We start from the raw sequence: 11108 nt of genomic DNA, 5'->3' as shown, positions 1-11108 counted from the left end.
GCAGACGAGCTGGCAAAAAAAGGTATTTTTAGACCTCACTTGGTGGAAAAGCTGGTGAGGTAAGGAATATCTTTTTGGAGATTTTGTAACCATGAGTTCTGCGGAGATTCTGTAACCATGCATGAGTTCTGCCGTCTCTAGTTACATCTTTTGCCAAGCTTAGCATGGTGTTAGTGTGTTCACCCTTCTGGATTCGAGCTTCATTCTGGCTAAGTTTGTTGGTGGTAATCAGGCTGCTAAGTTTCCAGCGCAGTTAGTCGGTTAAGGTTCCAGTTTTTATTTCCTAGCTGCGTAGTATCCCTCCTCTTTTGGTGTAATTGTTTTTAAGTTACAGGTGTCTGTTCAAGGGGCCATGTTGGCTCTCCTCTTATTAATTGTCTGGCACCTTTTGGTTCTTTGTAAGTTTCTAAGTTCTATTGAAATTTCTTTCCTGCGTTTCAAAAAAAAAAAAATAATAAGATCGACAATCCTTACTGGGGCAAAAGAAAATCATTTTCTCTTGTTTGTTTGCCCTTGTTGATAAATTTGTTCCCCATGCCACTCGATGTCAATTAGACTAATACCACGTCTAGAAAACAAAATTGTGTAAAGTCCAAATTCTTCTTTTAAAAATTTGTGTATATGTTAATTTTAGTTTAAAATTTTATATCTTTGGTGATTCAAAACAAAAGAAAATGGGGTATATATACAAGTAGCGATGGAGCAATTGTATCAAAATTTGGTTAGCTATATCTATACTATACTATAATAAGCCAACATGGGTATAATTTGTAGTCCTATGTTTTAGTTATTTTTTTGGTTTGGTACTCTCCTTTTGGTACTACAAGTCTACAAATGTGGAGTCTATTAGTCTTACATCGTTAAACAGTTTCAAATACTAAAAACACTCCAAACAATACCTTATCATATAATATTTCATTAAAAAATTATAATAATGTTATAAATAAAATTATAATAATAATTTTGAATATCTTTTTTTAACAAAAAATTTTATATAACTCTTTTTAACTTTAACGTGTTCTATATCAATATAAACACCACACATTACATAACTCTTTCTAATTCTAATCTTAAAAATTTCTGTTGTCAAAAAAATCAAGATTACAGAATTATGTTGAAATTCGATTGATTAGATTACTGAATCTTTCAAATGTATTACAAGATCGTCTATGTTTGGAAAAAATATGAATTTTCTGATTTTTTTTAATTTTTAAATCTACATGTACTAAATTTGAATTAAATGTATTTTATATATATATATATATATATATATATATATATATATATATATATATATATATAGAGAGAGAGAGAGAGAGAGAGAGTTTTACTCCAATAGAAACCTCCTTATTCTAGAAACTAGAAACTATCACTAAATTTCTAAGAGAATATCACTAAATTCTCAAACAACCCCACTTTCTCCTTCTTCTTCTCCAACCCACCAACCCTCCACCCCACTTCTGGCAGCTTCACCCTACCACCCCGCCAAGTCTCTGCTACTCTCTCCACCTCCATGCCGCCCGACCCTCCATAGCCACCACCTCCATGTCGGCCTCCATTATTTATATCACCACCAAATCCAACCCCCCTCCGGCCTCCACCGCCCTTTCCATTCCACCCCTATCTCCACCTCCACCTGCACCTTCGTCCTCACCTCCACCTCGGTCTTCCTCACCTACAGTAACGTATATCTAGCTTAATGCCGATTTAAATTCCAGATCTTTGCCAAAAATCTGCCGGACAAAGCTAAAGGCTCCTTCCATGTCCACCACCTCCATCTCCACCTTCACCTCCATTATCTCCACCACCGCAACCACCACCTGAATCGGCAACTAGAACAGATTCAGAAATTCTGGGCAGTTTCCGCAAGTTTTCACTAATTCGTGCAACACATATCACTAAATCGTAAAGAGAATATCACTAAATTGTACTGAGGATATCACTAACTTCTATTGATTTCTAGTTTTTATTTTAAAAGTGGTTTCTATTTGATCATGAGCCTATATATATATATAGGGGCTTATTCCACTACAAACCACACTCTCATACAAACCTAAAAACCACTATTTCCACTCCCATTTTTACTATCAGCACTCCAATTTTTTTATTTTTTATTTTTTTTTAATTTTCAGGGGGGGTCCACGGCTGACATCATCTGCCACGTCAGCACCTGCTGACGTGGCACTGCCACATCAGCTGCCACGTCAGCACTGGGTCAGCCCACTGCTGACGTGGCAGATGACGTGGCAGTGCCACGTCAGCAGGTGCTGACGTGGCAGATGACGTGGCACTGCCACGTCAGCAGTGGGTGTGACCCAGTGCTGACGTGGCAGTGCCACGTCAGCAATGGGGGGACCCCCTGCGCTGACGTGGCGTGGTGACGTGGCGGGGTGGAAAGTGTAAGTTTGGGGAAGTTGATGGCAAAGCTAGGGGGGGTGATATTGTTAGTTTTTAAGAGTTTGGGGGATATTTGTTTAGTTTTGAAATTGGTTTTTAGGTTTTTATGATAAAGTTGGTTTGTATTTGAACAAACCCCTATATATATATATATATATATATATATATATATATATATATATATATATATATATATATATATATATATATATATATATAGGGTTTGTCAATTTTCAAGTAATCGAGAGAAAATATAGTAAGTTGAATAATATAATTTAATTAAATTCAATCTATTAATATTAAAATACTAATAAAACGACGTTAAAATTTAAATTATAAATAATAAATTAATAACTACATATCCGCCCGTGCTTCGCACGGGTTAAAGGCTAGTACTATTAAGTTGATACTCTTTGGGTGGTCAGCCGAATTTTATATAGCCGTACATGTTCTCAACAAAACGCGGTTGCATATATTGGTAGGATTGCTCAATTGGGATGTCCGTTAATATTCTCATCCATGGCTTCAATTATAACGATAAGCTTCGATGTTGAATCCTTCAACCTTGCAAAACTGACAAATTCAACCAAAAAAGGTAACAATATTATTATTTGATTGAACGTTTTTTTTTTTTTGAAGATATTATTATTATTTGATTGAATGTTATATGTATGCAGGGATGATGGTTGTTTTGGGAGTGGTTTTGTGAATTGATGTTCTCTGTAAAACAAAAATGATTTTAGAAAATCGAAATATTTGTATAATAAATTTTTAACACTTGTATATTTTTATTAATAATATAAAAGTTAATATTTTGGGAATGTTTAACATGCAAATATGTGATAGCTCCTCATAAAAATCTGGAAAATAATTTTTTAGAAGATACAAGAGGACCAAATTATTATTCAAAAAAATATATCAAATTTATCAGACGATTTTTCAAACGCTTACATTTGTTGCAATATCAAGATGGCTTTATATGATCCAAAATAAATTTTTTGTCTACTTACAAAAATGAAAAGTAATCTTTTTAATCATAGTTATGATCAGTTTGAATAGATTTATAACTAAAAATCAATAATGTAATTATAAAATATTAAATTTTATCATTTAAACTCTAAAAATTATTTTTTAATACTAAATTATAATACAAATTCTATTTATTTAACACATTGAACCTGGTTACCGGCTCATCTAAAAGATTCCTAAGAGTTCTAAAAGATTCCTAAGAGTAGGGTGATCGTAACCGCACCACAAAATTTAAAATCGCATAAACCACACCACGAAAATGCAGTGTGATGTGGTACGGTTCACTACGGTTTGCATATGCAATAAAATAATTCATTATCTCTAAATTTCAATATAAATTTCGTATATGAATTATTACAAAAATATAAGATGGTTAACAATACTTAAATTCAATCACTCATTTGGAAAATACTTGAAATCTTAAACAACAGTTACAGCACACTCCTTAAACATTTTAAAAGATGTCTAGGTAGAGGCCCGTGGACGACTAAATAAGAAAAAAGGGAGGTAAAAAAACACAATAAAGCAAGTACTTACGAGAAATAGAACATACGTGAAATAAACATTTTATACCAATGAATTAGTGAAGTTTAACTCTAAGTCAAATTACAAGCAAAAACAGTTGCACACATTTGGTTATGTTATAAATTATATGCAGTTTTATTTCTTTGTGATCCCAATATCAAATGGAGTATTTAGAGTTCTAAACATTGTATAAACATTAAACAGCACAATCACTTAAATTAAGCTTACAAAAACACTACTTTACAAAACCCCAAAACAAAAAGAGTCGATAATCATCAGAACAGTGTAACTAAACACAAGAAGCTTCTGGCTCTTCTCATCAACACTATTGTTAAACAACATTAGACCTAAATTTAAAGGCAGTAATGAGCAACTAACTTTCTCCTCGGATTCAAGAGGTACAAAGATAACAAAACAGAGGACATACTGCTAACGAAATAAACAGAAAGAAAAACAGACTACTGCTACAAATCCTTTCAGATTTAATGACAGGGAAGCATCTAAACCTTCAACACGAAAGAGGTGGATTCAACATATACTAGTCTGCATAAAGCAAACCTTCAGATGTTTGGAAAAGGTCTTCTCCATCAGCAGTCCAGTATATTTATTGAGGCAATATATTATTGTCAAGATTCATATTAATGCACAATACAAGCACAAGCTGTCTGCAACAGCACAGGCAATAGAACTCCATGCCAGGTGGAGTAATTTCGTCTAAAATAAGCCTAGTTTTTCGCACCCATCATTACATATCAAGATAAGTTAAATGTGCAAAAGTATAACTTTTGGAAACATATAGTAGTTTCTTTTCGTAAGTATCAACTGGGAAACACAATTCATTATCACTCAAAAGCAAGTATATGAATTTAAATGAGAGTATGAAATTGCATCGACCTCTCCTGACAACACAAAATATACTGCAGCCCAAGGATCTAGAAGGCCTCGAGGGAATTTGACTTGTCGCCTGCTGAAGCATATCAGAAAACAGAAATTTTAAGCAAAACATGTAATTTTGACAACCCCGCAATAATATTAAAGAACAGGGAAGCATATGCTATATGACTATTCAGAAACAGTCACAGACAGTTTAGTTCAATTAATACACAACTACTATGCCCAGCCTTCTACGGGAGGCAGCAGTAGCAAATGTCCAAATACATATAAATAGAATACAATATTTCAAAGTGAATCAGTTTTACTTCTACTTAGCAATATTAATGGTCATGGATACCTCATTTAATTTTTGCTAGCATCCAGTGTGGCTGATTCTGTACTGCCCTCAGCAGGGAAAATAAAATATCTGAGAACATATACATTGATATTACATGCAAGTTGGAACAGAAAAAAAAAGAAGCAGCAGCAATAAGAGTAACTTTAGAACCTGTAATAATTAGTTACCACTTGCCACCCGCCGACTATAACCACATAAACAACAATCAAATTTATCAGAGCTGCAATCATTTTCATATAATTCACAGAGCCGCAGGTGACAATTGAATAATTTCATCAATTTAACTGTATATCAGAAATAAGATGTTTAGTATTCTGGATAGACGAATTCAGCTCTGGTCTTAATTAATTACTCGTGAATCTGAAAGGTTGAGACTGGGAATCAATATTAATATCCATAATTAAAACTAAAGTATCTGGTTACAATGTGAACACAGGAGGCCATGCCATGTCAAAATAATCTAATATGGAGCCATTGGCAAACAGTAAACATAAAAAAGACAGGTAGATAGGAAGGCGAGTGCATATATATATATATATATAGAGAGTTAAGTTCTATGGAGTACAAAAAAAATTGAAGTATTGGAGTACGAAATTTGATAAAATGTAATCTAGTCATCTAAATTTCAAATTTTTTTGTTCAATAATATTTGTAAATATTTGACAAGCTGCACATTATGTTCTGCAACATAAACATCGTGATCAAATGGTAGAATAATTACTTTTATAAATCATAGGACTCTATGTTCTGCAATATAACTATAAGCAGAACAATAATCTTAATACTCGTTAAAGTTTGAAAGATATTAATGATTAATTGCCAATTCTGTGCAAGACAACTTATAAATGATAGATTATATCAAAATTTGGATAATCAAAGATATTATATAGGATCAAACTAAAAAATTTTGATTTGTACTCCAATACTCCAATATTTTTATGTACTCCATAGAACTTAACTCTATATATATATATATATATATATATATATATAGGGATAGGATCAAATAAAAACTTTTTTAAGTTACAAACTTACAAACTTTTTTTTTGATTTTTTTTATTCTCCCATCGTGTTCATGCTTAGTTATAGAAAGTATCAATGTTCAAAATTCTTGAAAAAACATCACAAATTTTAAAAATAACGCATAAATAAATCGCGCATTCAACACATTTGTAACTGGGGTTCAACATCGGGTGTAGAATACTAATTATCATTATGTTGAATATATGTATAAAGATACTTAAACTATACCTCTGGGGTTTGGGTAGGGTCTAGAAACATAAATATTAGTTATATAATACGTTTAACTTAGTTCTTACGTTGAAATATTAGTTTATGTCCTTCTTCAACACAATTTTAATCGATGTTCAACAAAATATGTTAAAAAAATGTTGAACTCAAATTATATATGTGTTGAACGCAGAAAGTTTGTAAGTTTGTACCAGAACCCACCCCTATATATATATATATGAAAATATCAGTAATATTGCTTCTTAATCAAATACTTATAGCTCTGTGATCAAATATATCATGGCAAGACATAAAGTATTACATCATTATCTATAATTGTACCCTATTGACATCTAAATCTAATAAACATCAAAATGCAACCAAAAACACTGATGTAACATATACTTAAAGGAACAATTCAACAGCTCTTTTTTTTATAAAAAAATTACATCTCTGTGTCATAGTACATGACTGTGTTCATATTTTGCCAACAAAATCACCACCAATTAGAATACACTTTTTACTAATATGGAAGAGTAGTAAACATAAACTTATCAGAGAACATGCTTCCCAAAATATAATTGAAGTGTTCTTTGGGGTAATGTGATTCATAATGATGGAGAGAACCTAAGATGGAATATATAAAGATGTTGAGAAAACTTATTCATTGAGCTTTGATATCCTCTTTAAGATAACTCCATGTAATCACTAATCAAATCTTCCCTAAACAAATTATGGTTAAGATTTTACAGTAGTAGGCATCTGTTTCTGTCTGTAAATGAAAAATAGACATACTTTAAAACCCTTGTTTCAATTTACGGTATTAAGATTATTATTTCAGTGATATTATTTGAATGCGAATGTACCTCAAAAGTGCTTTTATGAATTGCTTTATTTTGGCACCAACACAACGAACATCTTCAGAGTCCCCATTAACAGGTGAACTATACGTTTCTTTGATGGTAACGTGTGTGTGATGCGAGTCCCCGTTTATCTGAATAATTAAATTTCATACGATCATGACAATAAATCAACAATAGCAACGGAAGTAGTGTGATGAAATAAGCTGAATGTCACAATCAAAGAATAATAAGCATTCATTTAAATTATAAGCTAGAGTAGTACAACTAATAAAACACACACACACACACAGCTTACGAATTCAAAGAGCAAAGAGTGAGGAATGAAAAGTGACGAAGTTGAGGGAAGAACAGAAGGGTATTTGCAAAACCCCTCTTCTCAGCATTCACCATCTTCCTCAACGCTTGGTTCAATATTCTCCCACCCATCCTCTCTCGCTCTTTCTCTCCCAGTCTCCCTCCCTCCCCTCTCTGCTCTCTCCCTCATTCCTCATCTCCCCCCTCCTTTTGCCTCACTTCTACGGAGAGTAATCAAGACCCAAACCCACCACTTTTACCGACCCGATCCTAACAAAACCCTCGTTTTGCGTCGACTTGGATTAAATTAAATCAAGAATTATAAAGATTATTACAAAGAAAAAAAAAAAAAAAAAAAAAAAAGATACGATAAAATATTGACCAAATATGAGTTTTTTTTTTTGAGAAATGACCAAATATGAGTTAGTCCATTTTTTTTATGATTAATGTTGTTAGAAAAGATGTAAGAATAGCGGAATGAGTATCGGTTCTAAGATATATGGATAAAATTTATAATATAAATATTGTGGAATTAAACAAATGAAAATTGTAAATAATTTTTTTCCAGCCACACTTATTTAATGTTGTGGAATTAAACAAATGAAAATTGTAAATAATTTTTTCCCAGTCACACTTATTTATTAGACGAACTTAGCTCGCGGTCTTTGGAAAAAGAAAAGTGGAATTAATTGATGGAGTCCCCATCTCACGTTTATTAATTGCAAAACAGAGATCAATCGGGACATTAATCAAATATACCCTAGTACATGTTCCTCGATCCTGAGGGCATCCCCGAAGTGCGGAGGATTTTGTGACATTTCTGATTAGTTGTTTTGTATTTTAAATTAATATAATCATATTTAATTATTATATTAAATTTAGAATAATATGATGTTATAAATCAAATCTAAAAATCAAATTCATAGAGCATTCAGTAACAACTAATTGGGTGATAAATCAGTTAAATCAGCAATTTTTAGAATTATAATCGAAAATAATTCACAAATATCATAAATAAGAATCATAGAAAATATGTAAAAATTTATCAACTATAATGTGACATTTTCCTTAAGTAAAAATTTAGCCTATCTCGTGATATTATCAATATTTATCAATCTTGTGATATAATATTACTATCCTATAATTGATTAATTTCAATATATATAGAGTGAACAGTGTTGTAGTGTTGTAAAAAATGGAAATCAGACTTAATCGATAAAGTCATGGAACAAAGATTAATCGAAGATTAATTGAATTGATCGGGAATTAATCGGATATTTAATCAGTTCTCTGCGACGTACAGAACATAGATTAATAGCTGATTAATCACCGACTTTTAAACATAGACAATGAGAAATAACTTGGGTATATGTGCTTGTTTCACGCCGGGTAAATTTCTTAGAAAAAAGCGATCTGGTAACTTGTTTCAGTCATGCATACAACATTAAGAAAAAAGAAAAATTACAGTATAAACAACATACTGAATTTCCGCTGGATAAGATCCTGCTGCTATTGCATGAATGGTCAACAAAGGTTTGTGAATTTGGAACAATTGTAACCCTAATTAATAAGTAGAGCAACATGTGAATCCTATCTAGATAACTTGTTAAAACCTAGCAAAACAATATGCTAGCAACCAAAAACCAAACAACAGAAGATGTCAAGAAGCAGACATGCATTTTGCATATATTAATACCGCCAAAAAGTACAATTGTTTGTTAGCCCAAGTGTGAAAAAGGGATGTCAACGGGTCGGGTCGGGTCGGGTTTTTTGAGATCCAGACCCGATCCATTATATTTCGGGTCGGTTCGGGTTCAGGTCCGGATCTGGAAAATGAAGATCCAGATCCGATCCGTCGGGTTTTTTCGGGTTTCGGTTCGGGTTCGGGTCTAATTCGGGTATTTAAAAAATAAAATTAATTAAATATTAAAAAGTATATATATCCATAAAAAAAATGTGATGATTGATTTTTTTAAAATTTAGGAACATAAAAAGGGTTTTACAAGTTTCATCTAATACAATAAACACGTGAAACATGTTAACTTAACTGTATACAATCATTCAACTTATCATTTATATTTTATATTTTTATTATATTTAGATTTTTAATGCACGATAACTGAGAAAAATATTGATGAAATGAATATAAATTAAGTAAAATGTTAATATTCATACCTAATAATCCATAATATTTCAATACGTATACTTTACATTAAACACATAATATATTCGCAATATATATGCATAATTTTATAACTCGCTACTGCCTTTTTGTTGATTTGGCTTGCATGTGTATATATAGTAGTTTAACAGCTCCTTTATTTAAGATGAAAATGATGGTTCAGTAGATTATTTTGGTATGTATTGCTAACAGCTGCTTGCATGTGTACATCAGAATTGATCGATCTCGATAAAGGACCAGTGTCAATTAAATAAATAGTAAAAATTAAGGACCACTGTTCATTTATTAGTTTCCATCGCCATATATTGTTACATTCCTTTCCTTCTGCCCTCTGTCACTTATCGCTATGCTCTGGCATCTTATTTTCGGAAAAATAGAGGTAATCTGAGGTTTTTTAAACAGAAAAATTACTAAAAAGCATTTGCCTATCATTTAGAGAGGCACCGGTGCATTTGAACAATGAAGTACTCTAGAGTCATGCAAGGTATCCCAAATTGATTCTCAAAAGACTTCCCGAAAAGGAGTTAAAATTTTTAATTAATGTGATTGATGTACGGACGAGAGACCAGTCTCGTATATGTGATAGAGTATATGTCATTCGAAACTATTTTTGGGAACCTATTTGGAGTCTGAGACATCTTCCGGGCAGGGACGTATTCAGCATGGGGGCAGTGGGGGTACTTGCCCCCACTGACCTTCATAATACATATATATTTCTGCTTTAATTCTCATCAAATAGTTTATTTGCCCTCATGATTGAGGTGTTCTAAGTTACCCTGTGAAGTAAAGGTTCAATTCCTTCCTTCAAAATTCTGGCTCCGTCCCTGCTTCCAGGGACTTGTGAGGCTCGATGAATTTGCAGAGTTCATTAGTGGAACGGAATGTAAAATTTTGCCAAAAATAATGTGTATGCTATGCACATGTTATGAATCAAAAATTCAAACTGTACCCTCTGTATAACTTCGAAAGAAATAAAAATACTACTGCTACTCTACTAGTACTACTTCGGATACTTATTGCAGCCCAGCCCTTAAACTCTACTAGTAAATGTAAAGATTTAAACAACTTCCTCATTTTAAATCAAGAGGAGCATGAAATACAGCTGTGCTGAGAATCTTTACGATGCTATCTATGTTCTTCGCCTCATCTTTTACTTTGTTATTTTCTTTTCTAGACACTCCAAAGTCTCTTTATGTTTTGACTTCGATGTCTGCACTATAAAAGATTATCTACAACCTGCGATGTCCGTGTCCTGACATACATATGTTAGTAATATATAGTTTGGAGAAAAAAATTTGAACAACTTATTTTTAATTTATAATTTTTCGCCTTCTGCACATTTTTATATTTGAACGTA

The 11108-nt window shown here is 32.3% G+C and overlaps 1 long non-coding RNA gene across 4 annotated transcripts; it reads right to left on the bottom strand.

Moving 5' to 3' along the window:
- Positions 1-4264: 4264 nt before the first annotated feature.
- Positions 4265-7873, bottom strand: LOC108210097 (uncharacterized). 4 transcript variants are annotated; one of them, XR_001804796.2, is made up of 5 exons: positions 7571-7859; positions 7279-7406; positions 5333-5466; positions 5183-5251; positions 4265-4918 (listed from the first exon to the last, which is right to left on the bottom strand). It is a non-coding gene; the product is annotated as an uncharacterized LOC108210097 (long non-coding RNA). The 4 variants fall into 4 exon arrangements; XR_001804797.2 differs by having other exon boundaries at positions 4265-4915; positions 7571-7850; XR_001804794.2 differs by having other exon boundaries at positions 5183-5466; positions 7571-7873.
- Between the last annotated feature and the right edge of the window lie 3235 nt (positions 7874-11108).

This window comes from Daucus carota, chromosome 1 (assembly GCF_001625215.2).
Source record: "Daucus carota subsp. sativus chromosome 1, DH1 v3.0, whole genome shotgun sequence".
NCBI lineage: Eukaryota > Viridiplantae > Streptophyta > Magnoliopsida > Apiales > Apiaceae > Daucus > Daucus carota.
The sequence above is the reverse complement of the archived record's forward strand: the minus strand, read 5'-3'. Positions and strand labels throughout refer to the sequence as shown.